Source organism: Dreissena polymorpha, chromosome 16 (genome assembly GCF_020536995.1).
Source record: "Dreissena polymorpha isolate Duluth1 chromosome 16, UMN_Dpol_1.0, whole genome shotgun sequence".
NCBI classification, from domain to species: Eukaryota; Metazoa; Mollusca; class Bivalvia; order Myida; family Dreissenidae; genus Dreissena; species Dreissena polymorpha.
The window spans coordinates 39315487-39329415 of NC_068370.1; the positions used below are offsets into that span (position 1 = coordinate 39315487).

Below are 13929 nucleotides of genomic sequence, written 5' to 3' on the forward strand. Positions count from 1 at the left end.
TATTTGCTGTTTTAGGGACATAATGTTTGACCTATTATTTTAGGTGTCGTTTTGTCATATCCATGTTCACATGTTCACATGTTTGATTCAGAAATGCAGCTGACAAGTTGGATTGATTGAACATGATCCTGTCTCACCAAGACCAGTAGCTGTGAGCTGAGCCTGATCATCTTGTGCACGTTCTCATGAAGAAAGAAAGCTACCACGAGATTGCTGATTCGGATTATTTGAGATAATTCATTAGGATTGAAGCTCTCTTTGATGTCATGGGAGTCATGTTTGTGTTTTGCTCATCTGAGCAGAAAGTGCTCATGTTGAGCTATTGTGGCTTCTCGGAGTCTACTACACACATCTACTACTACATACAACTGACTACTAAATACAATTGACTACTGCATGTTAAGTTCTCTCAATGATGGCGTCTTAATTTCTCTCAATGATGGCGTCTTATTTTCTCTCAGTAATCGCCTATAAGTTCTCTCTGTTCTCTCAGTGTTAAGTTCTCTCAGTGGTCGCGTCTTTAATTCTCTCAATGATCGCGTTTTAAGTTCTAACAGTGATTGTGTATAAGTTCTCTAAGTTCTCTCAGTGTTAAGTTCTCTCAATGATGGCGTCTTAATTTCTCTCGGTGATTGCGTCTTAATTTCTCTCAGTGATCGCGTCTTATTTTCTATCAGTGATCGCGTATAAGTTCTCTATGTTCTCTTGCTGTTAAGTTCTCTAAGTGATTGCATGTCAAGTTCTCCCAATAATCGCGTCTTAAGTTCTCTCAGTAATCGCGTACAAGTTCTTTAAGTTCTATCAGTGTTAAGTTCTCTCATTGACCGCGTGTTAATTTCTCTCTGTGATTGAGTGTCTCTCAATGATCGCATCTTAATTTGTCTCAGTAATCGCGCATAAGTTCTCTATGTTATCTCATTAGTACGGTCTCTCAGTGATCGTGTCTAAATTTCATTTAGTGATTATGTATAAGTTCTCTTTATTCTCACATTTTTAAGTTCTCTCAATGATCGCGTCTTATTTTCTATCAGTGATCGCGTATAAGTTCTCTATGTTCTCTTGCTGTTAAGTTCTCTCAGTGATCGCATCTTAATTTGTCTCAGTAATCGCGCATAAGTTCTCTATGTTATCTCATTGTTACGTTCTCTCAGTGATCGTGTCTAAATTTCATTTAGTGATTATGTTTAAGTTCTCTTTATTCTCACATTATTAAGTTCTCTCAATGATCGTGTCTGAAGTTCTCTCAGTGATCGCGTATAAGTGCTATAAGTTCTAACAGTGTTAAGTTCTCTTAATGATAAAATCTTTATTTCTCTCAGTGATCATGTCTTATTTTATCTCAGTAATGGCGTATAAGTTCTCTATGTTCTCTCAGTGTCAAGTTCTCTCAGTGATCACGTGTTAAGTTCTCTCAATGATCGCGTAAGTTCTCTCATTGACCGCATGTTAATTTCTCTCTGTGATCGCGTCTTAATTTCTCTCGGTAATCGCGTATAAGTTTTCTAGGTTCTCTCATTGTTAAGTTCTGTCAGTGATCGCGTCTAAGTTTCTCTCAGTGACAGCGTATAAGTTCTCTTTGTTCTCTCAGTGTTAAGTTCTCTCAGTGACTGCGTCTTTAGTTCTCTCAGTGGTCGCTTCTTATTTTCTCTCAGTAATCGCGTATAAGTTCTCTATGTTCTCAGTGTTAAGTTCTCTCTGTCATCACGTCTTATTTTCTCTCAGTGTTAAGTTCTCTCATTGACCACATGTTAATTTCTCTCTGTGATTGCGTGTTAAGTTCTCTCAGTGATGGCGTCTTAATTTCTCTCAGTAATCGTGTATAGGTTTTCTATGTTCTCTCATTGTTAAGTTTTCTCAGTGATCGCGTCTAAATTTCTCTCAGTGACCGCGTATAAGTTCCTTTTGTTCTCTCAGTGATAAGTTCTCTCAATGATCGCGTCTTTAGTTCTCTCAGTGTTCGCGTCTTATTTTCTCTCAGAAATCGCGTATAAGTTCTCTATGTTCTCTCAGTGTAAGTTCTCGCAGTGATCGCGTCTTAAGTTCTCTCGGTTATCAGGTATAAGTGCTCTTGTGTTCTCTCATTGTTAAGTTCTCTCAGTGATCGCATCTTATTTTCTCTCAGTGATCTCGTCTTATTTTCTCTCAGTAATTGCCTATAAGTTCTCTATGTTCTCTCAGTATTGAATTCTCTCAGTGATCGCGTGTTAAAATCTCTCAATGATCGCGTCTTAAGTTCTCTCAGTGATCGTGTATAAGTTTTTAAGTTCTCGCAGTGTTAAGTTCTCTAATTGACCGTATGTTAATTTCTCTTTGTGATCGCGTCTTAATTTCTCAGTAATCGCGTATAGAATCTCTATGTTCTCTCATTGTTAAGTTCTCTCAGTGATCGCGTCTAAATTTCTCTCAGTGACTGATTATGAGTTCTCTGTGTTCTCTCAGTGTTAAGTTCTCTCAATGATTGCGTCTTTAGTTCTCTCAGTGGTCGCGTATTATTTTCTCTCAGAAATTGCATATAAGTTCTCTATGTTCTCTCAGTGTTAAGTTCTCTCAATGATCGCGTCTTTAGTTCTCTCAGTTATCGCATTTTAAGTGCTCTTATGTTCTCTCATTGTTCAGTTCTCTCAGTGGTTGCGTCTTATTTTTTCTCAGTGATCGCGTCTTAAGTTCTCTGATTTTTGTTCTCTCAGTGTTAAGTTCTCTCAGTGATAGTGTATAAGTTCTCTAAGTTCTCTCAGTGTTTAGTTCTCTGAAAGATTGCGTCTTAAGTTCTCTCAGTTATCGCGTATAAGTGCGCTAAGTTCTCTCTTTGACTGCGTGTTAACTTGTCTTTCTGATTGCGTGTTCAGTTCTAACCTAATTTCTCTCAATAATCGCGTATAAGTTCTCTATGTTCTCTCATTGTTTGCGTATTTGTGTTCTCTCATTGTTCATTTCTCTCAGTGGTTGTGTATAAGTTTTCTTTGTTCTCTCAGTGACCGCGTATAAGTTCTCTAAGTTCTCTCAGTGTTTAGTTCTCTCAATGATCCCGTCTTAAGTTCTCTCAGTTATCGCGTATAAGTGCGCTAAGTTCTCTCAGTGTTAAGTTCTCTCATTGACCGCGTGTTAATTTGTCTCTGTGATTGCGTGTTAAATTCTAACTAAGTTGTAACCTAATTTCTCTCAATAATCGCGTTTAAGTTCATTATGTTCTCTCATGGTTCAGTTATCTCAGTGGTCGCGTATAAGTTTTCTTTGTTCTCTCAGTGTAAAGTTCTCTCAGTGATCGCGTATAAGTTCTCTAAGTTCTCTCAGGGTTTAGTTCTCTCAATGATCGCATCTTAAGTTCTCTCAGTTATCACGTATAAGTAAGCTAAGTTCTCTCAGTGTTAGGTTTTCTCATTGACTGCGTGTTAATTTTTTCTTTGTGATCGCGTGTTAAGTTCTAACTAAGTTGTAACCTAATTTTTCTCAATTATCGCGTATAAGTTGTCTATGTTCTCTCATTGTTAAGCTCTCTCAGTGGTCGCCTATAAGTTTTCTTTGTTCTCTCAGTATTAAGTTCTCTCATTGACTGCATGTTAATTTGTCTCTGTTATTTCGTGTTAAGTTGTAACTAAGTTGTAACCTAATTTCTCTCAATAATCGCGTATAAGTTCATTACGTTCTCTTATTGTTCAGTTCTCTCAGTGGTCGTGTATCAGTTTTCTTTGTTCTCTCAGTGTTAAGTTCTTTCAATGATCGCGTATAAGTTCTTTAAGTTCTCTCAGTGTTTAGTTCTCTCAATGATCGCGTCTTAAGTTCTCTCAGTTATCGCGTATAAGTAAGTTAAGTTCTCTCAGTGTTAGGTTTTTCATTGACCGCGTGTTAATTTTCTTTGTGATCGCGTGTTAAGTTCTAACTAAGTTTTAACCTAATTTCTCTCAATAATTGCGTAAAAGTTCATTATGTTCTCTCATTGTTCAGTTCTCTCAGTGGTCGCGTATAAGTTTTCTTTGTTCTCTCAGTGTTAAGTTCCCTCAGTGTTTAGTTCTCTCAATGATCGCGTCTTAGGTTCTCTCAGTTATCGCGTATAAGTAAGCTTAGTTCTCTCAGGGTTAAGTTCTCTCATTGACTGTGTGTTAATTTGTCTCTGTGATTGCGTGTTAAATTCTAACTAAGTTGTAACCTAATTTCTCTCAATAATCGCCAATAAGTTCATTATGCTGTCTCATTGTTCAGTTCTCTCAGTGGTCGCGTATAAGTTTTCTTTGTTCTCTCAGTGTTAAGTTCTCTCAATGATCGCGTATAAGTTCTCTAAGTTCTCTCAATGTTTAGTTCTCTCAATTGCGTCTTAAGTTCTCTCAATTATTGCATATAAGTAAGCTAAGTTCTCTCAGTGTTAAGTTCTGTTATTGACCGCGTGTTAATTTGTCTCTGTGATCGCGTGTTAAGTTCTAACTAAGTTGTAGCCTAATTTCTCTCAATAATCGCGTACAAGTTCATTATGTTCTCTCATTGTTCAGTTTTCTCAGTGGTTGGTTTAAGTTTTCTTTGTTCTGTCACTGTTAAGTTCTCTCAATGATCGCGTATAAGTTCTCTAAGTTCTCTCAGTGTTTAGTTCTCTCAATGATCGCATCTTAAGTTCTCTCAGTTATTGCGTATAAGTAAGTTAAGTTCTCTCAGTGTTAGGTCTTTCATTGACCGCGTGTTAATTTGTCTCTGTGATCGCGTGTTAAATTCTAACTAAGTTGTAACCTAATTTCTCTTAATAATCGCGTAAAAGTTATTATATTCTCTCATTTTTCAGTTCTCTCAGTGGTGGCGTATAAGTTCTTTCTTCTCTCAGTGTTATGTTTTCTCAGTGATCGCGTATAAGTTCTCAAAGTTCTCTCAGTGTTTAGTTCTCTTAATGATCGCGTCTTAAGTTCTCTCAGTTATCAAGTATAAGTAAGCTAAGTTCTCTCAGTGTTAAATTCTCTCATTGACCGCGTGTTAATTTGGCGCTGTGATCGCGTGTTAAGTTCTAACTAAGTTGTAACCTAATTTCTCTCAATAATCGCGTATAACTTCATTATGTTCTCTCATTGTTCAGTTCTCTCAATGATCCCGTTTAAGTTTTCTTTGTTCTCTCAGTGTTAAGTTCTCTCAATGATGGCGTATAAGTTCTCTAAGTTCTCTCAGTGTTTAGTTCTCTCAATGATCGCGTCTTAAGTTCTCTCAGTTATCGCGTATAAGTAAGTTAAGTTCTCTCAGTGTTAGGTTTTTCATTGACCGCATGTTAATTTTTCTTTGTGATCGCGTGTTAAGTTCTAACTAAGTTGTAACCTAATTTCTCTCAATAATCGCGTATAAGTTCATTATGTTCTCTCATTGTTCAGTTCTCTCAGTGGTCGCGTATAAGTTTTCTTTATTCTCTCGTTAAGTTCTTTCAGTGATCGCGTAGAAGTCCTCTAAGTTCTCTCCGTGTTTTGTTCTCTCAATGATCGCATCTTAAGTTTTCTCAGTTATCGCTTATAAGTAAGCTAAGTTCTCTCAGTGTTAAGTTCTCTTATTGACCGTGTGTTAATTTGCCTCTGTGATCGCGTGTTAAATTCTAACTAAGTTGTAACCTAATTTCTCTCGATAATCGCGTATAAGTTCATTATGTTCTCTCATTGTTCAGTTCTCTCAGTGGTCGCGTATAAGTTTTCTTTATTCTCTCAGTGTTAAGTTCTCTCAGTGATCGCGTATAAGTTCTCTAAGTTCTCTCAGTGTTTAGTTCTCTTAATGATGGCGTCTTAAGTTCTCTCAGTTATCGCGTATGAGTAAGCTAAGTTCTCTCAGTGTTAAGTTCTGTCATTGACCGCGTGTTAATTTGTCTCTGTGATCGCGTGTTAAGTTCTAACTATGTTGTAACCTAATTTCTCTCAATAATCGCGTATAAGTTCATTATGTTCTCTCATTGTTCAGTTCTCTCAGTGGTCGTGTATAAGGTTTCTTTGTTCTCTCAGTGTTAAGTTCTCTCAGTGATCGCGTATAAGTTCTCTAAGTTCTCTCAGTGTTTAATTCTCTCAATGATCGCGTCTTAAGTTCTCTCAGTTATTCCGTATAAGTAAGTTAAGTTCTCTCAGTGTTAGGTTTTTCATTGATGGCGTGTTAATTTTTCTTTGTGATCGCGTGTCAAGTTCTAACTAAGTTGTTACCTAATTTCTCTCAATAATTGCGTATAAGTTCATTATGTTCTCTCATTGTTCAGTTCTCTCAGTGGTCGCGTGTAAGTTTTCTTTGTTCTCTCAGTGTTAAGTTCTCTCAGTGATCGCGTATAAGTTCTCTAAGTTCTCTCAGTGTTAAGTTCTCTCAATGATCGCGTCTTAAGTTGTCTCAGTTATTGCGTATAAGTAAGCTAAGTTCTCTTAGTGTTAAGTTCTCTCCTTGACCGCGTGTTAATTTGTTTCTGTGATCGCATGTTAAGTTCTAACTAAGTTGTAACCTAATTTCTCTCAATAATCGTTTATAAGTTCATTATGTTTTCTTATTGTTCAGTTCTCTCAGTGGTCGCGTATAAGTTTTCTTTATTCTCTCAGTGTTAAGTTCTCTCAGTGATTGCGTATAAGTTCTCTAAGTTCTTTCTCTCAGTGTTAAGTTCTGTCATTGACCGCGTGTTAATTTGTCTGTGTGATCGTGTGTTAAGTTCTAACTAAGTTGTAACCTAATTTAATTCAATAATCGCGTATAAGTTCATTATGTTCTCTTATTGTTCAGTTCTCTCAATGGTCGCGTTTAAGTTTTCTTTGTTCTCTCAGTGTTAAGTTATCTCAGTGATGGCGTATAAGTTCTCTAAGTTCTCTCAGTGTTTAATTCTCTCAATGATCGCGCCTTAAGATCTCTCAGTTATGGAGTATAAGTAAGCTAAGTTCTCTCGGTGTTAAGTTCTCTCATTGACCGCGTGTTAATTTGTCTCTGTGATTGCTTGTTAAATTCTAACTAAGTTGTTACCTAATTTCTCTCCATAATCGCGTATAAGTTCATTATGTTCTTTAATTGTTCAGTTCTCTCAGTGGTCGCATATAACTTTTCTTTGTTCTCTCAGTGTTAAGTTCTCTCAATGATCGCGTATATGTTCTCAAAAATCTCTCAGTGTTTAGTTCTCTAAATGATCGCGTCTTAAGTTCTCTCAGTTATCGCGTATAAGTAAGCTAAGTTCTCTCAGTGTTAAGTTCTCTCATTGACCGCGTGTTAATTTGTCTCTGTGATCGCGTGTTAAATTCTAACTAAGTTGTAACCTAATTTCTCTCAATAATCACGTGTAAGTTCATTATGTTCTCTTATTGTTCAGTTCTCTCAGTGGTCGCGTTTAAGTTTTCTTTATTCTCTAAGTGTTAAGTTCTCTCAGTGATCGCGTATAAGTTCTCTAAGTTCTCTCAGTGTTTAGTTCTCTCAATGATCGCGTCTTAAGTTCTCTCAGTAATCGCGTATAAGTAAGCTAAGTTCTCTCAGTGTTAAGTTCTCTTATTGACCGCGTGTTAATTTGTCTCTGTGATCGCGTGTTAAATTCTAACTAAGTTGTAACCTAATTTCTCTCAATAATCGCGTATAAGTTCATTATGTTCTCTCATTGTTCAGTTCTCTCAGTGGTCGCGTATAAGTTTTCTTTGTTCTCTCAGTGTTTAGTTCTCTCAGTGATCGCGTATAAGTTCTCTAAGTTCTCTCAGTGTTTAATTCTCTCAATGATCGTGTCTTAAGTTCTCTCAGTTATCGCGTATAAGTAAGCTAAGTTCCCTCAGTGTTAAGTTCTCTCATTGACTGCATGTTAATTTGTCTCTGTGATCGCGTGTTAAATTCTAACTAAGTTGTAACCTAATTTCTCTCAATAATCGCGTATAAGTTCATTATGTTCTCTCAATGTTTAGTTCTCTCAATGATCATGTCATAAGTTCTTTCAGATATTGCGTATAAGTGCTCTATGTTCTCTCAGTGTTAAGTTCTCTCAGTGTTCGTGTCTTTATTTCTCCTAGTGATCGCGTATATGTTGTTTTTTTTCTCTCAGTGTTAAGTGCGCAACATGATTTACCCAAAACACCCAAAAAAATCTGAAATGCACCCAAATACACCCAAATTCGCTCAAAATACCCAAATACTCATATTTTTGGCAGGTTAGGGTTATGTTAGGGTTAGGTTAGAGTATTATGGGTATTTTGGGTCTTTTTTGGGGTATTTTGGGGGTCTTAGGTTCTCCCAGTTATCGCGTATAAGTGCTCTAAGTTCTCTCAGTGTTAAGTTTTCTCAATAATAGCGTTTTAATTTTTCTCACTGATCGCGTCTTATTTCTCTCAGTAATCGCGTATAAGTTCTTTCTGTTCTGTCAGTGTTAAGTTCTGTCAATGATGGCATTTTAGTTTTCTCAGTGATCGCGTATAAGTTCTCTATGTTCTCTCAGTGTTTGTTTTCGCAGTGATTGTTTGTTATTTTCTCTCAATGATCGCGTCTTAATTTCTCTCAGTTATCGCGTATAAGTTCTTTAATTTCTCTCAGTGTTAAGTTCTCTAATTGACAGCGTGTTAATTTCTCTCTGCGATTGCGTGTTAAGTTCTCTCAATGATCGTGTCTTAATTTCTCTCAGTAATTAAGTACAAGTTCTCTAATTTCTCTCAGTGTTAAGTTCTCTCAATGATCGCGTCTTAAGTTCTCTCAGTTATCACGTATAAGTGCGCTAAGTTCTCTCAGTGTTAAGTTCTCTCATTGACCGCGTGTTAATTTGTCTCTGTGATCGCGTGTTAAATTCTAATTAAGTTATTACCTAATTTTTCTCAATTATCGCATATAAGTTCTCTATGTTCTCTCATTGTTAAGCTCTCTCAGTGGTCGCGTATAAGTTTTCTTTGTTTTCTCAGTGTTAATTTCTCTCATTGACCGCGTGTTAATTTGTCTCTGTGATTGCGTGTTAAGTTCTAACTAAGTTGTAACCTAATTTCTCTCAATAATCGCGTATAAGTTCATTATGTTCTCTCATTGTTCAGTTCTCTCAGTGGTCGCGTATAAGTTTTCTTTGTTCTCTCAGTGTTAAGTTCTCTCAGTGATAGCGTATAAGTTCTCTAAGTTCTCTCAGTGTTAAGTTCTCTCAATGATCGCGTCTTAAGTTCTCTCAGTTATCGCGTATAAGTAAGCTAAGTTCTCTCAATTTTAAGTTCTCTCATTGACAGCGTGTTAATTTGTCTCTGTGATCGCGTGTTAAGTTCTAACTAAGTTGTAACCTAATTTCTATTAATAATCGTGTATAAGTTCATTATGTTCTCTTATTGTTCTGTTCTCTCAATTGTGGCGTATAAGTTTTCTTTATTCTCTCAGTGTTAAGTTCTCTCAGTGATAGCGTATAAGTTCTCTAAGTTCTTTCAGTGTTTAGTTCTCTCAATGATCGCGTCATAAGTTCCCCCATTATCGCATATAAGTAAGTTAAGTTCTCTTGATGTTAGGTTTTTCATTGACCGCGTTTTAATTTTTCTTTGTGATCCCTTGTTAAGTTCTAACTAAGTTGTAACCTCATTTCTCTCAATAATCGTGTATAAGTTCATTATGTTCTCTTATTGTTCAGTTCTCTCAGTGGTCGCGTATAAGTTTTCTTTGTTCTCTCAGTGTTAAGTTCTCTCAGTGATCGCGTATAAGTTCTCTAAGTTCTCTCAGTGTTTAATTCTCTCAATGATCGCGTCTTTAGTTCTCTCAGTTATCGCGTATAAGTTTTCTTTGTTCTCTCAGTGTTAAGTTCTCTCAGTTATCGCGTATAAGTTCTCAAAGTTCTCTCAGTGTTAAGTTCTGTCAATGATCGCGTCTTAAGTTCTCTCAGTTATCGCGTATAAGTAAGCTAAGTTCTCTCAGTGTTAAGTTCTCTCATTGACCGCGTGTTAATTTGTCTCTGTGATCGCGTGTTAAATTCTAACTAAGTTGTAACCTAATTTCTCTCAATAATCACGTGTAAGTTCATTATGTTCTCTTATTGTTCAGTTCTCTCAGTGGTCGCGTATAAGTTTTCTTTATTCTCTCAGTGATAAGTTCTGTCAGTGATCGCGTATAAGTTCTCTAAGTTCTCTCAGTGTTTAGTTCTCTCAATGATCGCGTCTTAAGTTCTCTCAGTAATCGCGTATAAGTAAGCTAAGTTCTCTCAGTGTTAAGTTCTCTTATTGACCGCGTGTTAATTTGTCTCTGTGATCGCGTGTTAAATTCTAACTAAGTGGTAACCTAATTTCTCTCAATAATCGCGTATAAGTTCATTATGTTCTCTCATTGTTCAGTTCTCTCAGTGGTCGCATATAAGTTTTCTTTGTTCTCTTAGTGTTTAGTTCTCTCAGTGATCGCGTATAAGTTCTCTAAGATCTCAGTGTTTAATTCTCTCAATGATCGTGTCTTAAGTTCTCTCAGTTATCGCGTATAAGTAAGCTAAGTTCTCTCAGTGTTAAGTTCTCTCATTGACCGCGTGTTAATTTGTCTCTGTGATCGCGTGTTAAATTCTAACTAAGTTGTAACCTAATTTCTCTCAATAATCACGTGTAAGTTCATTATGTTCTCTTATTGTTCAGTTCTCTCAGTGGTCGCGTATAAGTTTTCTTTATTCTCTCAGTGTTAAGTTCTCTCAGTGATCGCGTATAAGTTCTCTAAGTTCTCTCAGTGTTTAGTTCTCTCAATGATCGCGTCTTAAGTTCTCTCAGTAATCGCGTATAAGTAAGCTAAGTTCTCTCAGTGTTAAGTTCTCTTATTGACAACGTGTTAATTTGTCCCTGTGATCGCGTGTTTAATTCTAACTAAGTTGTAACCGAATTTCTCTCAATAATTGCGTATAAGTTCATTATGTTCTCTCATTGTTCGGTTCTCTCAGTGGTCGCGTATAAGTTTTCTTTGTTCTCTCAGTGTTTAGTTCTCTCAGTGATCGCGTATAAGTTCTCTAAGTTCTCTCAGTGTTTAATTCTCTCAATGATCGTGTCTTAAGTTCTCTCAGTTATCGCGTATAAGTAAGCTAAGTTCTCTCAATGTTAAGGTCTCTCATTGACCGCATGTTAATTTGTCTCTGTGATCGCGTGTTAAGTTCTAACTAAGTTGTAACCTAATTTCTCTCAATAATCGTGTATAAGTTCATTATGTTCTCTTATTGTTCTGTTCTCTCAGTGGTCGCGAATAAGTTTTCTATATTCTCTCAGCGTTAAGTTCTGTCAGTGATCGCGTATAAGTTCTCTAAGTTCTTTCAGTGTTTAGTTCTCTCAATGATCGCGTCATAAGTTCCCCCACTATCGCGTATAAGTAAGTTAAGTTCTCTTAGTGTTAGGTTTTTCATTGACCGCGTGTTAATTTTTCTTTGTGATCGCGTGTTAAGTTCTAACTAAGTTGTAACCTCATTTCTCTCAATAATCGTGTATAAGTTCATTATGTTCTCTTATTGTTCAGTTCTCTCAGTGGTCGCGTATAAGTTTTCTTTGTTCTCTCAGTGTTAAGTTCTCTCAGTGATCGCGTATAAGTTCTCCAAGTTCTCTCAGTGTTTAAATCTCTCAATGATCGCGTCTTAAGTTCTCTCAGTTATCGCGTATAAGTTTTCTTTGTTCTCTCAGTGTTAAGTTCTCTCAGTTATCGCGTATAAGTTCTCAAAGTTTTCTCAGTGTTAAGTTCTGTCAATGATCGCGTCTTAAGTTCTCTCAGTTATCGCGTATAAGTAAGCTAAGTTCTCTCAGTGTTAAGTTCTCTTATTATGTTAATTTGTCTCTGTGATCGCGTGTTAAATTCTAACTAAGTTGTAACCTAATTTCTCTCAATAATCGCGTATAAGTTCATTATGTTCTCTCATTGTTCAGTTCTCTCAGTGGTCGTGTATAAGTTTTCTTTGTTCTCTCAGTGTTTAGTTCTCTCAGTGATCGCGTATAAGTTCTCTAAGTTCTCTCAGTGTTTAATTCTCTCAATGATCGCGTCTTAAGTTCTCTCAGTTATCGCGTATAAGTTTTCTTTGTTCTCTCAGTGTTAAGTTCTCTCAGTTATCGCGTATAAGTTCTCAAAGTTCTCTCAGTGTTAAGTTCTGTCAATGATTGCGTCTTAAGTTCTCTCAGTTATCGCGTATAAGTAAGCTAAGTTCTCTCAGTGTTAAGTTCTCTCATTGACCGCGTGTTAATTTGTCTCTGTGATCGCGTATTAAATTCTAACTAAGTTGTAACCTAATTTCTCTCAATAATCACGTGTAAGTTCATTATGTTCTCTTATTGTTCAATTCTCTCAGTGGTCGCATATAAGTTTTCTTTATTCTCTCAGTGTTCAGTTCTCTCAGTGATCGCGTATAAGTTCTCTAAGTTCTCTCAGTGTTTAGTTCTCTCAATGATCGCGTCTTAAGTTCTCTCAGTAATTGTTATAAGTAAGCCTAAGTTCTCTCAGTGTTAAGTTCTCTTATTGACCGCGGTGTTAATTTGTCTCTGTGATCGCGTGTTAAATTCTAATCTAAGTTGTAACCTAATTTCTCTCAATAATCGCGTATAAGTTCATTATGTTCTCTGATTGTTCAGTTCTCTCAGTGGTCGCGTATAAGTTTTCTTTGTTCTCTTAGTGTTAAGTTCTCTCAGTGATCGCGTATAAGTTCTCTAAGTTCTCTCAGTGTTTAATTCTCTCAATGATCGTGTCTTAAGTTCTCTCAGTTATCGCGTATAAGTAAGCTAAGTTCTCTCAATGTTAAGTTCTCTCATTGACCGCGTGTTAATTTGTCTCTGTGATCGCGTGTTAAGTTCCAACTAAGTTGTAACCTAATTTCTCTCAATAATCGTGTATAAGTTCATTATGTTCTCTTATTGTTCTGTTCTCTCAGTGGTCGCGGATAAGTTTTCTTTATTCTCTCAGTGTTAAGTTCTCTCAGTGATCGCGTATAAGTTCTCTAAGTTCTTTCAGTGTTTAGTTCTCTCAATGTTCGCGTCATAAGTTCCCCCATTATCGCGTATAAGTAAGTTAAGTTGTTTTAGTGTTAGGTTTTTCATTGACCGCGTGTTAATTTTTCTTTGTGATCGCGTGTTAAGTTCTAACTAAGTTGTAACCTAATTTCTCTCAATAATCGTGTATAAGTTCTCTCAGTTATCGCGTATAAGTTTTCTTTGTTCTCTCAGTGTTAAGTTCTCTCAGTTATCGCGTATAAGTTCTCAAAGTTTTCTCAGTGTTAAGTTCTGTCAATGATCGCGTCTTAAGTTCTCTCAGTTATCGCGTATAAGTAAGCTAAGTTCTCTCAGTGTTAAGTTCTCTCATTGACCGCGTGTTAATTTGTCTCTGTGATCGCGTGTTAAATTCTAACTAAGTTGTAACCTAATTTCTCTCAATAATCACGTGTAAGTTCATTATGTTCTCTTATTGTTCAGTTCTCTCAGTGGTCGCGTATAAGTTTTCTTTATTCTCTCAGTGTTAATGTCTCTCAGTGATCGCGTATAAGTTCTCTAAGTTCTCTCAGTGTTTAGTTCTCTCAATGATCGCGTCTTAAGTTCTCTCAGTGATCGCGTATAAGTTCTCTAAGTTCTCATAGTGTTTAGTTCTCTCAATGATCGCGTCTTAAGTTCTCTCAGTAATTGCGTATAAGTAAGCTAAGTTCTCTCAGTGTTAAGTTCTCTTATTGACCGCGTGTTAATTTGTCTCTGTGATCGCGTGTTAAATTCTAACTTAGTTGTAACCTAATTTCTCTCAATAATCGCGTATAAGTTCATTATGTTCTCTCATTGTTCAGTTCTCTCAGTGATCGCGTATAAGTTCTCTAAGTTCTTTCAGTGTTTAGTTCTCTCAATGATCGCGTCATAAGTTCCCCCATTATCGCGTATAAGTAAGTTAAGTTTTCTAGTGTTAGGTTTTTCATTGACCGCTAGTTAATTTTTCTTTGTGATCGCGTGTTAAGTTCTAACTAAGTTGTAACCTAATTTCTCTCAATAATCGCGTATAAGTTCATTATGTTCTCTCATTGTTCAGTTCTCTCAGTGGTCGCGTATAAGTTTTCTTTGTTTCTCA

At 36.5% G+C, this 13929-nt stretch overlaps 1 long non-coding RNA gene across 3 annotated transcripts; it reads left to right on the forward strand.

Moving 5' to 3' along the window:
* The first annotated feature begins 3576 nt into the window (after positions 1-3576).
* Positions 3577-13913, forward strand: LOC127862454 (uncharacterized). Of its 3 annotated transcripts, none has more exons than XR_008040625.1 (2): positions 3577-3824; positions 12915-13913. It is a non-coding gene; the product is annotated as an uncharacterized LOC127862454 (long non-coding RNA). The 3 variants fall into 3 exon arrangements; XR_008040624.1 differs by lacking the exon at positions 3577-3824 and adding an exon at positions 4795-5217; XR_008040626.1 differs by lacking the exon at positions 3577-3824 and adding an exon at positions 6055-6074.
* Positions 13914-13929: the final 16 nt, after the last annotated feature.